We start from the raw sequence: 13,933 nt of genomic DNA, 5'->3' as shown, positions 1-13,933 counted from the left end.
TATTTTTTTTGTCATTAGATTATAATTTATTCAAGATTATTTTAATTTTCAAAAATTTATTCTTATATCTATTTTGTTTTCGGTTTATACGTGAATCATAATACTAATATTATTATATGAAATATAATTATATACACCAATTATCAAATATCCCATTAAAATGTTGAATTATAAAAATTATTAAACAGTTATATACGCCAATTAACATTAAAATAAAAACATTGAATATAACCATATACATCAATTGATCAAATGTCACAATGTAAATAGTAGACATTATTAAAAGGAGTACTAATTACATTCATAAAAAGTCTTAATTTAAAGATTCAACATTAATTAAATTTTTTGACGGTTCATTATTGATATAATTTTATGATAATTATAAATAATAACCTTTTCAAAAAAAATTTTAATTTTTTATTTAAATAAAGAAAAATTTTATCATTTATTTATTCATGTTTATTTATATATATATAGTTTGAGCTATTTTGGATTTTAAATTTGGTTTTTATAGGTTTTGGATTGAATCAATTTTGGATTTTGATTGTTATGAATTTGATTCATAATGAATTTAAGTTGCATCGATTTTAAATTTTTTTAAATTTAGATTTTTTTTAATTTGAATTTTTTGCAATTCAAATCTTTATTTTTTTTAATAAATTCAAATTGCTTAGAATTTAATCACTAAGCAGTTTGGGTTCGAATCTACTTTTTTAGCTTTTTTGGAGATGAAAAGAAGTTAATTTTAAATTTAACATATGTCAATGTTAACGTGAAAATTATTAGCAGTGAATAATTTCCAAGTGGATACCCACGAGCTACTTGAAATGTTGTATTAACATTGTAAATTTGAATTTGGATTTGTCATTGCCAGTCCAATATAAATCGATTGCACCAATCCCATCTCTTCCGCGTCCAAAAAAAAAAAAAAAAAAAAATCCGGTCTTCCCTTTTAACAGCAACAAGTAGCCGGCCAACAGAAATTCCGGAAATTTTTAAGCAAAAAAAATGAATAATCCTGAAAATAAGCCGGCAATTTCAAGGTTCATCCGACAAAAGATTACCCATACAGGCTGTAAAAAATCCCAGTTGACAAGCCGGCCGACCTTTCATGCTCGAAAAAGCTTACCAACTTTGTATATATAAACCTTTCTACTCATCTCATACAAGGCACTACAAAATGGGCAACTTGAACCAATCCAAGACCTTGGTGAATTTCCTGGTTGTTCTAGCCATTGCTCTCTTTCTCGTGGGAGGTTCAAAGTATCATGCACGGCCATTTTCTATGGCAAAAGTTTCCGGATTTCGAACTGAGAACACATGGGAGTCGAGCTTTAGGACCCTTGGAACCATGCTTCCGAAAGGTCAGCCTGTACCTCCATCCGGACCTAGTCCCCAGATAAACTGATCCGTGATCATGACACATGCATTGTCTAGTAAAACCAATGAATAGTTTTTGTAAACTGTTTAGAAAGAATGAGGATGAAGTTATATATATATATATATATATATATATATACATATTTATATACACATCATGGAGTTGAGGTCAGGTTCAGTTATGGTTCTTTTTTTCATTTTCTCGATATCCTTTGTTCCTTTTTATTCTTTTAATTAATTAATTTTGGTTGGATTAATTATGAGTGTAAGCAGCGCTAATTTCTTACAGATGGTTTTAGCTGATCAATCATGAAATAATTGCTGAAGAATGCTATTGTGATTACTGAGTAACCTAAACGTTAATAATTCAATAAATGAAAGGTTTTTAGGTAAGTAATTAACTCCATTCATTGATTTTATATTTAAGCATATATTTGCCATTTCCTGAGTGCCCATATTTATCTTAAACCCAATAATTAATGTCCATTGCTGCTTTGCTATTCAATTCTCACAGGAATTCAAGACCCTCTTTGCGAATTAATTGATGTTTTACAATGCGGTTAAGAAATGTAAAATCTTTTAAGTGCAAGTATCCTCCTATAAAAGGAATTGAGTTCAAAACTGCCTCCTCCATAATAAACAAGTGATGTGATGTTATAAAAATTAATCTCAAATCAGTTAAGTTGAGAGTATCCTGAATGATCGAAGGATCAGTTAAGTTTCTAAATTCTAACGACAGACAAAATGTCAAAAAGTAAGTACCCCAAGAGGCGAAGGCCAGATCCACACCCAATTAGTCTCTTTTTTTTTATTTTTTTTTTATTTTTTATAATATCACCTAAATTTACAATCACACAGTTAAACAAGGAAAGATTAACAATCATAGGCTCACGACCCACGAACCTTAACAATACTTTTTTTTTTAATAAAAGAGGAACAGTCTAAGAACACCAAAAAAAATTATAGATGCCAAAATTTAAATCTTAATATATATATATATATATATTTATATATTTGGTGTCAATAAGCTGAAAATTATTTTGACAGTCAGAGAACATTCCAGGTTTACGCTGCCCTTTTCAATTGCTATGCACACAACAAATGTTTGGAAAAAAAATCTGAGGACACCAGCAAAATAAAGAGGGATTTGGGGTTTTTAATTAATGCAATCTCCTATAATGTAAATTTTTTAAGATATCCTATGATGTAATGTTAAATCTCTACCGTTAGGCACGAAAATATGATAAGTTAGATGTCTTAATGCAAGAGATGCAAGAAAAAAGGGAATTAAGCATGATGCGCTCACAAAAAAAAAATATATCGGTTGAATGCTTAGGCATCTGCCTCTGATATTCAGTTGATGGAGAAATTCCCGACCAAGATGGAAAATGATATTGAAATCTCTATTGATTGGCATGCTTATATTGTTGCAGAAAGCGCATATTTGAAAGCCAAGAAAGGAACCTTGACCGACACATTGCCATTCGATCGGTTGGAATTAATCTTAAAAGTTCATGGCTTTGAACAAGCTGAAAATTTTACAACTGCCAATGGGTACTCGAAAGCAAGCCTACCTAAAAATGCTGCGAAAGTGTTGAAGTGAGCGGAGCAAGGAATCACTGATAAAGACTAAAAGCAAGCTTATGAAATTTTCCTCAAGTTATATGCCAATATTGGGAGCAAAGTGAATGTATACCGAATATGGAAATTGCAGAAGGATATTGGGAAACTCCGCAGTCTAAGCTATATGTGTTGATGATAAGCTCGTTGGTGAAGTTGGACTTGGATGACCCTGATGGTGCAGAGAAGATCGCTGATGAGTGGGAATCTCAATATATATGGAGGGGTTACAGAACTGATGATCAGTGCTTCCTGCAAAAAAGGGGTTCTTGGAAAGGGCTCAAGCTTATATAAACAGGCTTATGGAAAGTTGGTGGGAAAGGTGCTTGATGCATTTATATGTAGTAGTTTGGCAACTGCATGTCAAAAAGTTGATCAGATGGAGAAGGCAGTGGAAAACAAGATTAAGGCAATGTTTGCCAGCCAACAAGGATTACAACCCAACCCTTTTATTATAGCTGTATGTTTTGATTATTTGAAAAGAGAGCCAGGCATAGAAGTAGGAAAAGAGCTCGTAAAATTGCTTAGAACTAAAGGTCATTTTGTTGAGCTTGGGTTTTCTCTGGGTGGATGGCCCAAGCCTAAAAAATTTATCAAGGACTCAAGAGTCCTTTCCTATATGGTTGATGGGTTTTTAACCCTTTTATATTCCTATATGCAATACTGGCACAAAATTTCTAGTTAATAATGCATAATAAAGAAGTAAACCAAATCAGAACTATTAAGCATGTACCAAAACCTTAAAATGGTAATGACAAGAAGATGCATATGCGTACCAATCTAGCAGTTTTGTTTAGTGCCAGTTAAAAACAGGCTGATAATTTGCTTTGTTTGCTTTGGACCATGGCTGAGCTTGAAGCTCCTCATTCCATTTCTTCATAACTGGTTTTGCTCCATCTATACGATGCAGGAAAATCATGCAACCCCATATATAAGTACAACTTTGATCAACCAAAGAGAAACATAAAGCAATTTTATGAAAAAAAAGCAGTGGAAGCAAAACATTTCCAACTTGTGGCAACCTAGAGTTTGGTGGTCATGAGTAACATTAGGTTGATTACAAGATATAATCTTCCATTCTCTCTTTTCCTTTTACTGCAATTTTCCAACTTCCAGAAAAGGAAAATTAAAACAAAAGAAAAAGATTAAGATAGCCATGCCCATGCATTTCATACAACCAAATTTAACTAGTACCCATAGCTTAACCTTGATGGAAGTCGAAGTACTTAAGATAAACCAAAATTTGTTACTTTCTTATAATCTAGTATAATTGCTTAAATTGAATATTTAGATTATTATTGCATAACACATTACAGAACACGTCGAGCACTGTCTATCCTATTCCTCTGTTCTACCATTCCAAAGATAAAACTAAGCTATGTTTAAAGCAAAACATACTAAAAACTATAATGCACAAGTTAGTACACATTCATTGCGAACCAGAACTTGATTTATGCACCCAGACTTGTCTCTGCAAATTTAAAGACATACAACACAGAAACTTGGTTAGAAAAAAATGTAGCGGATCAAATATTATTATGTTTCCCAACCAAAGGATGAAGAATACATAATTAAAAAATATCCTATCTACTTCAATACCCAGAAACAAAAGGCAAGTAAATTATAGTCCTTAACTTTTCATCTCTATGACTTTATTATTGATCTAAAGTCAACCTTTATCAGTTTTTATTAAAAATACAAAATTTGACATATTTCTGCCATGAAAAAGAATATATTAGTTAGTACTATGTTAAAGCCAAGCATGGGGGAATAAAGAGTAGGAAAAGGCTAAGACAATTGAAGTAAACTTGCATTTACCTAGAATTTATATGGTGAAAACAGCTTTTTGTCTCCATTACAGAATAAAGGACTAATGTAGCTAATATATATCTTTTTTTTTTTTTTTTGTATAGTTATCTAATTTTTACTTTGTTAGCAGACACGTGCAAAATATAAAAATTGAACCAAAATTATAAGAAAAATTGACATCCCAAAACCAACACTCGAACAGTGCAATTTAGTGTAAGCAATAAAATAATAGTTATAAAAACCCTTTCCTAGTCTCACCAAGAAAACCATAGTACATGAAAAGTATAATGCACTTGAATTCTCAATTAAAAAATTAAGAAAATTGGTATTAATATCAATACCTTTACAGCTCACCAATGATCTAAACACTCAAACAGATGTAAATATTTTGAAGTTTCTTTGCACTTGCAAAGAGCAATACTATCTCTACCTGAGGAAAACCATTGCACATGGAACTATTAATACAACCTTATTCAAAATTACACTTCAAAATACCGTTCGTTTCAAGGCAAATCGACACTGAATTTGATCAGCAAGACTAGCCTCAAGATCTCGATAGGCTTGGTGATTGGTGGGAGAGCCATGAGAGGGTATTCCTTTCATTGATCACTCATTGTTGATTAATAGAGAAACATAGGAAAAAATAGTCATTTTTTAAAATTATACTGCAAATTGGGACTAAATCGAACCCTCAAATCCCCACCAAGTGTTATTTAAAATATATAATAAAAATTATGGGGAATCAACAATTGAAACTGTAAAAATGAAATATTGAAAAAGAAAAAGAAACTAAAACCTCTAGAAAGCTTAAAGAAAAAAAAAGGCTTCTAAAGAAATATCGGATTATTTTGAAAAAGATCAAAACAAAAATTAAGGAATTTAAAGAAATTTCAAACCTTTTCAATGCAAGGTGCAAAGAAGGAATTTGGGCTTTGCTGAGAGAGGAAAGTTGTGAGAGAAGCTTTAACTGAGACAAGGCAAATCAGCAAAGAAATACATTGGCCATGAAAAGAAATAGAAGCAACTGCAATGAAGAGAAAGTGGTCGAGCTTCAACCTTTGGCGTCTAAAGTTTTATTTTTCTAGGGTTTGAACGATTGAAATATTTGTAACTTCCTTTTTGCGACTTGCCGCTTGAAAGTTTTTGCAACTTGGAACTTAGTAGTTACCGCTTCAACTTGCCACTGAATGGTTGTTATCTATTCACATTGCAGGCACACAATTTTGATATAGAGACATTTTGCCTCAAAAACTTCTTTTATGTCTAAAAATTTAATGTTAATTAGAGGAAAATAAATTTAATTATAAAGACAAATATTATATTTGCCTCTAAATGATGAAAATTAAAGGCAAATGATATTATATTTAAAGACAAATATGATTTATGCTTTTATTATTTTAACAATTTCCTCTAGTTATTAGTTTTGTTGTGGTATATGTTGTGTTGAATAATAAAAGTCAATACAAATAGAATAGTTAATTTGAATTATTCAAATTACCATGTGTAAGAAGGTAAGATGAAAGACTTGCTTTATGTAAAAAATTATTATTTATATGTGTTTGTCACTAAAAAGCTGAAAAAAAATATATATGTAAAATGAAATTTATTTCCTTAACAAGTATGTGTTATATTAGACAGTAAGTAAATGATAACGTTTTGAACTATGTTAGTGAAAAGATACATGCATACAATTTATGGAGTAAGCTTGAGGAGTTATATGTTCAAAAAATTGAGAATAATAAATTATTTTTAATTAAGTAATTGATGAGTTTAAAATATCAAGATGAAACTCTTATGACAAATCACTTGAATGTATATCAAGGTATTATTAATCAGTTGGCTACACGAATCTCAAGTTTAAAAATAAGATACAAAGCTTATGATTTCTTGGTACATTATTTGACTCATGGGAGATGTTTAGAATGATATTATCTAACTCAGCCCCAAAACGTGTTATCATTATAGATTTGGCTTATAATGGTGTTTTAAATGAAAAGATGAGAAAAAGGTCATTAGGTTCATATTCTTAGTCAAAAGTTTTACTCATAGAAAATAGGAGAATAAGTAATAGTAGAGCTTCAAAGAACGAAGACAAAAACAAGAATAAGTTTAACAAATTTGTCAATGTTGAGTGTCAATACTGTGGTCTAAAGGGGCATATAAGAAAATATTGTTGAAAGTTGAAAAGAGACAATTAGAGTGACAAGGATAAAGAAAAGAAGAATGGTGATGGTAATGGTATTGATAAAGTCACTATTTTCACATATGATTTCCTTATTTTATATGATGATGATGTTGTTAACCTTGCACTCCATGAGACTAATTGGGTGATTAATAGAGGTGGCACAATTCATGCTACATCTCAAAAAGATTACTTTGCCTTTTAAATACCTACTGATTTTGGGAGTGTTAAAATGAGTAATGATGGCTCAGCTAAAACCATTAGTATAGGAAATGTGTTTTTGGAGACCAATAATGGTATTACGTTGGTCTTAAAAAGTGTTAAACATATTTCAGATATTCACATGAATTTGATTGCTCCAGGGAAGCTTGGTGATGAAGAGTTTTACAACACTTTATATGATGATCTATGGAAGCTCATTAAAGGTTCTATGATTGTATTTTGGGGGTACAAAACATTCTTCATTATATTTGATGCAAGTAAAGATATCCGATTCCATCATTAATAGAGTAGATAATGACGATATAACTAAGATTTGACATAAATGACTTAATTACATGAGTGAAAAAGGTTTAAAAGTTCTAGACAAGAAAAATTTTCATTTTAGAGTGAAGAATATATCCTTGAAGAAATGTGCTCCTTGCTGGACAGAAAAATAAACTAGAATTGTATTCAAGACATTCCATTTATTAAGAAAGTTAGACATACTTAATTTAATATATTCTAATGTTTATGGTTCTATGAGAACAATAACACTTAGAGGTTCCATCTACTTTATGACTTTTATATATAATTATTCAAAGAAATATATGGTTTATACCTTGAAAACAAAAGATCAAGCGTTAGATGTGTTTAAACAATTTTATGCATTGGTTGAAAAAAAAATAGGGTTGAAATTGAAATGCATAAGGATTGATAATGGATGTGAGTATATTGGACCTTTTGATGAATATTGCAGACAACATGATATTAGACATCAAATGTCAACTCTTAAAAACTCCTCAATTGAATGGGTTGGTTGAGAGAATAAACAGGACATTAATGGGAAAAGTGAGATGTTTTCTTTCATAAGCACAGTTATCAAAATTCTTTTGGGTTGAGGCTTTGAGTACAGTTGTACACATTTTGAATCTCTTACCATGCATTCCTTTAGATTTTGATGTTCCAAATAAAGTTTAGTCTAGTAAGAATGTCCTCTATGATCACTTGCACACCTTTGGATGCAAAGCTTTTGTGCATATTCTCAAAGATTAAATGTTCAAGCTTGATGTTAAAATAAGACAATATGCATTTCTCGGTTATGGCTAGGATGAGTTTAGCTACAAAGTTTATAATTCAATGCAGAAGAAACATATGAAAAGCAACAGTGTTGTTTTTATGAAAAACTAGACCATAAATGATATTCATAAAACTGATACATCAATTCCACAATGTAGAGATGGTTTGATTGACTTGGATCTAGTTTCTCAACACATGTATCTTTAGGGTGACTAGCATAATAGATGTGATGTTGATACTAGTCTTATACAGGTTGAGGTGGGTGATGATACCAGTCATAACGTATCGGTTCAAAAACTCGATCGCTAGATATAAAAATTAAAATCATGAAAAAACGGAGAGTTGCCATCAATCTTTTATAAGGTGTGATTGGCTACTCAAAAAATTTTATTTTTTTAATAAAACAATAAAACACGTTTAAAGTTTATTAAAAAGATAATTTTAGTCTATAAAAACAAGATTGGATTCGGTAGTTAGTTATGGTAAGGAAATATTAGCACTCTTATAGTGCCCAAAAATTTGATACCAATTAACCAAACGATATCTATAATTTTAGACAAAAATGATTTTTATTTAAGATTTAATAATAATTCCTCTTTTAAAAAAATCAATTAAATTTTTTTTTTTTAGGAATATTGTGAAAATTTTTAAATTAAAGAAATATCTTATAATTCATCAACATTTAAACAAAATCTAAAGATAATCATTTCCATCTAAGATTTAACATAATATTCATTTAATAATAAAAATAACATTCCTTGTAAATGATAATTGTTAGCAACTCTTTAATATATAGATAGAGTACAAAAAATTATATTTCTTGGAATGCTATTTTAATTTTATTTTGTTAGCGTTTGAGGTGGGATGGTGATCCAAGAGGTGGGTGAATTAGATTTCTCTAAATTTTTTTCCAAACAATGATTTCAATATAGTTGAATGAAAATTAAAGCAATAAGCATTTTGATGAAAATATAATGCAAACATTAACAATTAATGAACCTAAGATCAAATATAAACAATAATAAATTGTAAGGAGATAGGGATAAAGAAATCAAACACAATGATTCATAGAGGTTCGGTTTTTCTCCATAAGACACCTACATCCTCTCTTCTTAATTGTCCACACTAAGGCTTCAATCCATTATTCTTGAATTGAAAATACAACCTATCTTTTTCTTTCTAAGGCTTAAGATAGAAACCTCTACCCTTTGTAGTATTTTATCTAATCTCATTATAAAGCTCTCAAGAGGATACCTCATCTCTTGTTCTCTTCCACCTTTATATATCAAAATTAATTTTGCAAATAATAGAACAACCTTTCTAAGGCTAAGTGTTTGCTAAGTTTAAGTACAAAAAAATGATGAATGAATAACGAATATAATTTGGATACAATAAATATAAAGATATAGACTTTGAAGCTCTAAAAACTCTTGATTATTTTGAGAGAATGAAAATATGGCTTGTTGGCTCTTGCTCTCTTGATACATCAACCTGCTTGGTGTGTTAGAGTACCCAATTTATAGAGAATTTGAGGAAATGGCTGTTAGAAGTGTTTGGGAGAAGAAAATAGCCATTGGAAGCATGAAAAAGTAGCCGTTAGAGTGATCATGCCCAGACCCAATCAATCTCTTCCCTTAGGGGATCGATTGGTTCACTTTTGGAAGCCAAATTTGCCTTTGAAAATGCCTACCCGATCGACCCCTTTATGTAGGGGATTGATTGGTTAAGGGGGTGATCGATCCTTTCTCACCATTTTAACAAAAAATTTGTTTCTGGGTAAAAAAGCAATCGATCCCTTCCCTGAAGGAATCGATCCTGTCCAAGCTGGGTGGTTGTTTCTCGTTTTGTACTCTACTCACTAATTTGATCATAACTTGAGTTATACAAATCCAAATCACAAACCATTTGAAGATTTAGAAACTAGACTTAAAGGGCTTTCTATCTATATAAAATTTATAATCTAATTCTTTGTGTACGAATTATAGTGAATTTTTAAATCTACCTCTTATGCAGTTTTTAGACAACTACAGAGTGTAGTAAAAATTCAAAATCTTTTCCTAAAAAATTTTGATTTTGATTTTGTTTGATCCATTAGAAAGTAAACTCAAAGAGCTTCCAACCATATAAAATTTAATTATTAAAACTTTATGAATTAATACAGAAAAATAAAATAAATTCAATGTTGAAAAATTTTGTTATTGTAAAACAACTTTCTTAAGTTAATCTATTTCTCAAAACCGATGTTATCAAAATTGTATTAAGTCCAAAATGAATAAGTTCACTTTAAAAAAAACAATTGGACTTTCATTTAAGCTTAAATAAATAATCTTTAAAGATAGGTTTGATTTGAGAAATATGAAACAAAGAAAGGTTTGTTTAAGCTTTGAAAATCATATTATTTATTTAATACCAAAATATAAAACTTAAGAACATGTACTAAGTAAATATTTTTCAAAATCTTGATCAAATTTATTTAGCTTTAATGTTTTGTCATTTCAAAATGAGGATCAATTTAAGGCTAACATATTTTATTTGAAACCAATTTTTTTGAAAATTTTCTTTATGCAATAAAAACGGAAAATGCTATAATTAACAATAAACATTAATAATTAAAATAAATAAATATAAATATATGTTTGATGAGTGCGAACATTAATTTAAAAATGAATAAATACAAATGTATATCATAAATAACGATGATATGTGAATTTAAGATCGGATCCTTAAATATAAAAAGATCAAATGGATTATCCAATCTTTAAACAGAATTTAGGTGCGATTTTTTATATTTAAAATTTTATTTTTTCCATTTTATATTCTTTTTTTTAATTTTATTATTTTAAGTTACAAAAATATATGAAAATTCTTAATAAAATAAAATTTTCTAAATACCCCATTTTATAGGCGGCATTTAGATTTTTTCACAAAAAATTTTCATATAAATCCTTAAATTTGGGGATGATTTTAGGGTTTTATTTAGAGTTTAAGGTTTCACCTAAGATTTAGGATTTCACCTAAGGTTTAATTTTAGAGTTTTAAAATTTTATAAACTCCTCTAAAAATCTTCAATATCTAGACAAATTTTCAAAGCAAACTCATTTTTTTTATTATTATAATTTCCCTAAACAATAAATTTTTATATTTTTCTATATTTTCCTTTTCTTTAAAATTATTATTATTTATTTATCTTTTATTATTTTATTTTTAATATTTAATAATTCTCAAATATTTAGGCAGAATTATTTTTTAACACGATTTTTAATTCCCTCCAATATTTAGGCAAAGGTTTTAAAATATTTTTCTTTCTTATAAAATATATATTTATTATTATTATTTCATTTTTCTATTTTTATATTTTATTATTATATTTTTTAGCATAAATCTAAAATGTATAAAAAAATAAATTGTATAAAAAGTAAATTAATGCATTAAAATAAGCATAAAATTTAACCAACAAGGAAATTAAAAATGCATAAAATTTAAATTACAATTAAATTTAAACAAAATTAAAAAAAAAAAAAGGCATGGACTTTGAATGATACGAAGCAAACATGAAAATAAACTTTATTTAGATCATACAAACTTTCTGCATATTTTAAAACTTTTGCTTTTCATTAAAAACAAGAAAAAAAATTCTATCTAAAATAACTTAGGACTCCCTACCTTGCAATTTCAAAGTCAATTTCTTGTTACCTTGACAACTTACTCTCTTTTGTTTAAAGTTATAAAACATGGGAAAAGAAAGGTCTGATAGTCATAAAAAATGCATCCCCTGGCTTTAAAGTTTGCAATCAACATGAAAGGAAAATGGCTAAACCCCCAACTTGCAAATATAAAGAAAAAGTGAAGTTGTATGCTTCCCTACAAGTAGTCCTCATGCACGTTCCTTAACAACCCACATGCACGCCCCTTAACAGCCCACATACAGAGCAAACAACCAGAAGCCATGGAAAGATGGAAGCCTTAAAATTCCCCAAACAACAAAACAACAAGCTTGAGAATGATAAAGCTTTATGCTCTCACATACAGGCTTGATATAGGAAAGAGACAAGGAAAAACAAAACTGGAAAAATTTGTGTTTATGATGATATATATGCAGAAAAAGGAAACCAGTGAACCTTAAAAGACTGAAGCTTTATGCTTCCACTACCTATAGGTGAAAAGAAAAAAATAAAGCCTAAAGATTTTGCCAACCAAACCGAAAAAGAAACGAAAAGAAAAACATAAAGCTTTAAGCTTTTGTGGACCAAATAGAAAAAAAACATGAAGCCGTAAGCTTCAACCAGCCAAACCAGAGACAATAAAAGGAGAACGCACATGGGAATTATAACAATGTTCATGTGCATGAAAACAAACTAAAAGAGAAACAAAAGGGATACCTTATTCTCCTTTCTTCTGCGACTGCCTTTTTCAGTTTTTTCCCTTTTCTTTCCTGCACTGTCGTTTCTTGTTTTTCTTTTAGCTTTCCTTTCTACTTTTTAGCCTTTTTTTTTTGGCTCTTCTTCTGCTGCGTGCCCACGTCTTTTCCCTTTTTTTTTTCGCTTGCTCCTGCCCTAGGTTTCTTGCATTTTCTGGTTTTGTTTCTTCTCCTCTATTTCGCCTGGTTCATGCCTCCATCAACCAAACCACCTCTCTTCTGCTGCTGGTGCCTACTTGCTCCTTTCCCCATTTTACCTTTTTGCTGCTACTGCTTTCGCTTTCTTTGCTGCCGTCTGGTTCGCGTTTCTTTTATTTTTTGGCTTTCTATTATTTTCCTTTCTGTTTTCTGGTTGTCCCCGAAAGCCTTTTCCTTCTTTTTTTTTGTATTTTTTTTTGTTTTTCACTACTGTTTTTCTTTTTTTTAGTTGTTTTTTGCTTCCCCTAACATCTGGTTCTTCTTGCTTGCTGTCTTTTTTTTTGGCTTTCTTTTTTTTTTTAGTTTTTTCCTTGCTGCATGATCTCATGCCACCTTCTGATACAATTTTTTATTTTTTTGGTTCTTCCTCCTTTCCTATTTCACCCCCCATGTTCCCTTCATCGATTTTTTTTTATTTTTCATGTCCCATTGCTCATACCATTTTTCAAGTTTTAAGTTGGCAGCAGCTCATTTTTCTTTGCACAATGGTGTACTGACCACATCGAGGGACAGGCCCTGAAGCGCAGGACGGGAACAAGCAGAATCAATGTGTTTCAATTTTTTACCTTACACTGACCATCTAATGGATCATGGACTAAACGGCCACTGTCTGAAAGGACTATGTCTAGGGGACTACCAGCAGCAGCACATTTTCCTTTGGATGTAAAGCTTCTTCCTATGCATGGTTAATAGGCCCATTTCTTGACCATGCCTTGGGCTTAAAAGGAGACCAATACTTTAGGGCATCGGCTTTGATTTTGTGGCCCACTTGGGCTTTAATAATTTTATTTTGGGCCAAGCCCATTTTTTTAATAATTAATTTTTATATTTATTATTATTATTATTTAATAATTTTTATAATTTATTTTTTTTTGTTTTGATTTTTTTGTTTGATAGCAACAATAGACCATTAATAGCTTTTAAAAAGGCATATTTGATTGGATCTTTTATTAGGTCATTTTGAATATTATTCGAGTCCATGCAACAAGTCTCATAATAGGGCCCATATTGACCTTCATCCTTGAGTATTTGAAAATAAATCTTGTAAT

General features: G+C 29.9%; 1 long non-coding RNA gene across 4 annotated transcripts; it reads right to left on the bottom strand.

Annotated features, from left to right (window-relative positions):
• Nucleotides 1-2,972: 2,972 nt before the first annotated feature.
• On the bottom strand, nucleotides 2,973-6,007 carry LOC149518875 (uncharacterized). Of its 4 annotated transcripts, none has more exons than XR_016342206.1 (3): nucleotides 5,706-6,007; nucleotides 3,777-4,471; nucleotides 2,973-3,252 (listed from the first exon to the last, which is right to left on the bottom strand). It is a non-coding gene; the product is annotated as an uncharacterized LOC149518875 (long non-coding RNA). The 4 variants fall into 4 exon arrangements; XR_016342208.1 differs by lacking the exon at nucleotides 5,706-6,007 and adding an exon at nucleotides 5,305-5,696; XR_016342207.1 differs by lacking the exon at nucleotides 5,706-6,007 and having other exon boundaries at nucleotides 2,973-3,356; nucleotides 3,777-5,696.
• Nucleotides 6,008-13,933: the final 7,926 nt, after the last annotated feature.

Source organism: Durio zibethinus, chromosome 5 (assembly GCF_047325235.1).
Source record: "Durio zibethinus cultivar Kanyao isolate XHJ-2024 chromosome 5, ASM4732523v1, whole genome shotgun sequence".
NCBI lineage: Eukaryota > Viridiplantae > Streptophyta > Magnoliopsida > Malvales > Malvaceae > Durio > Durio zibethinus.
This window is presented reverse-complemented; position numbering and strand designations above follow the sequence as displayed.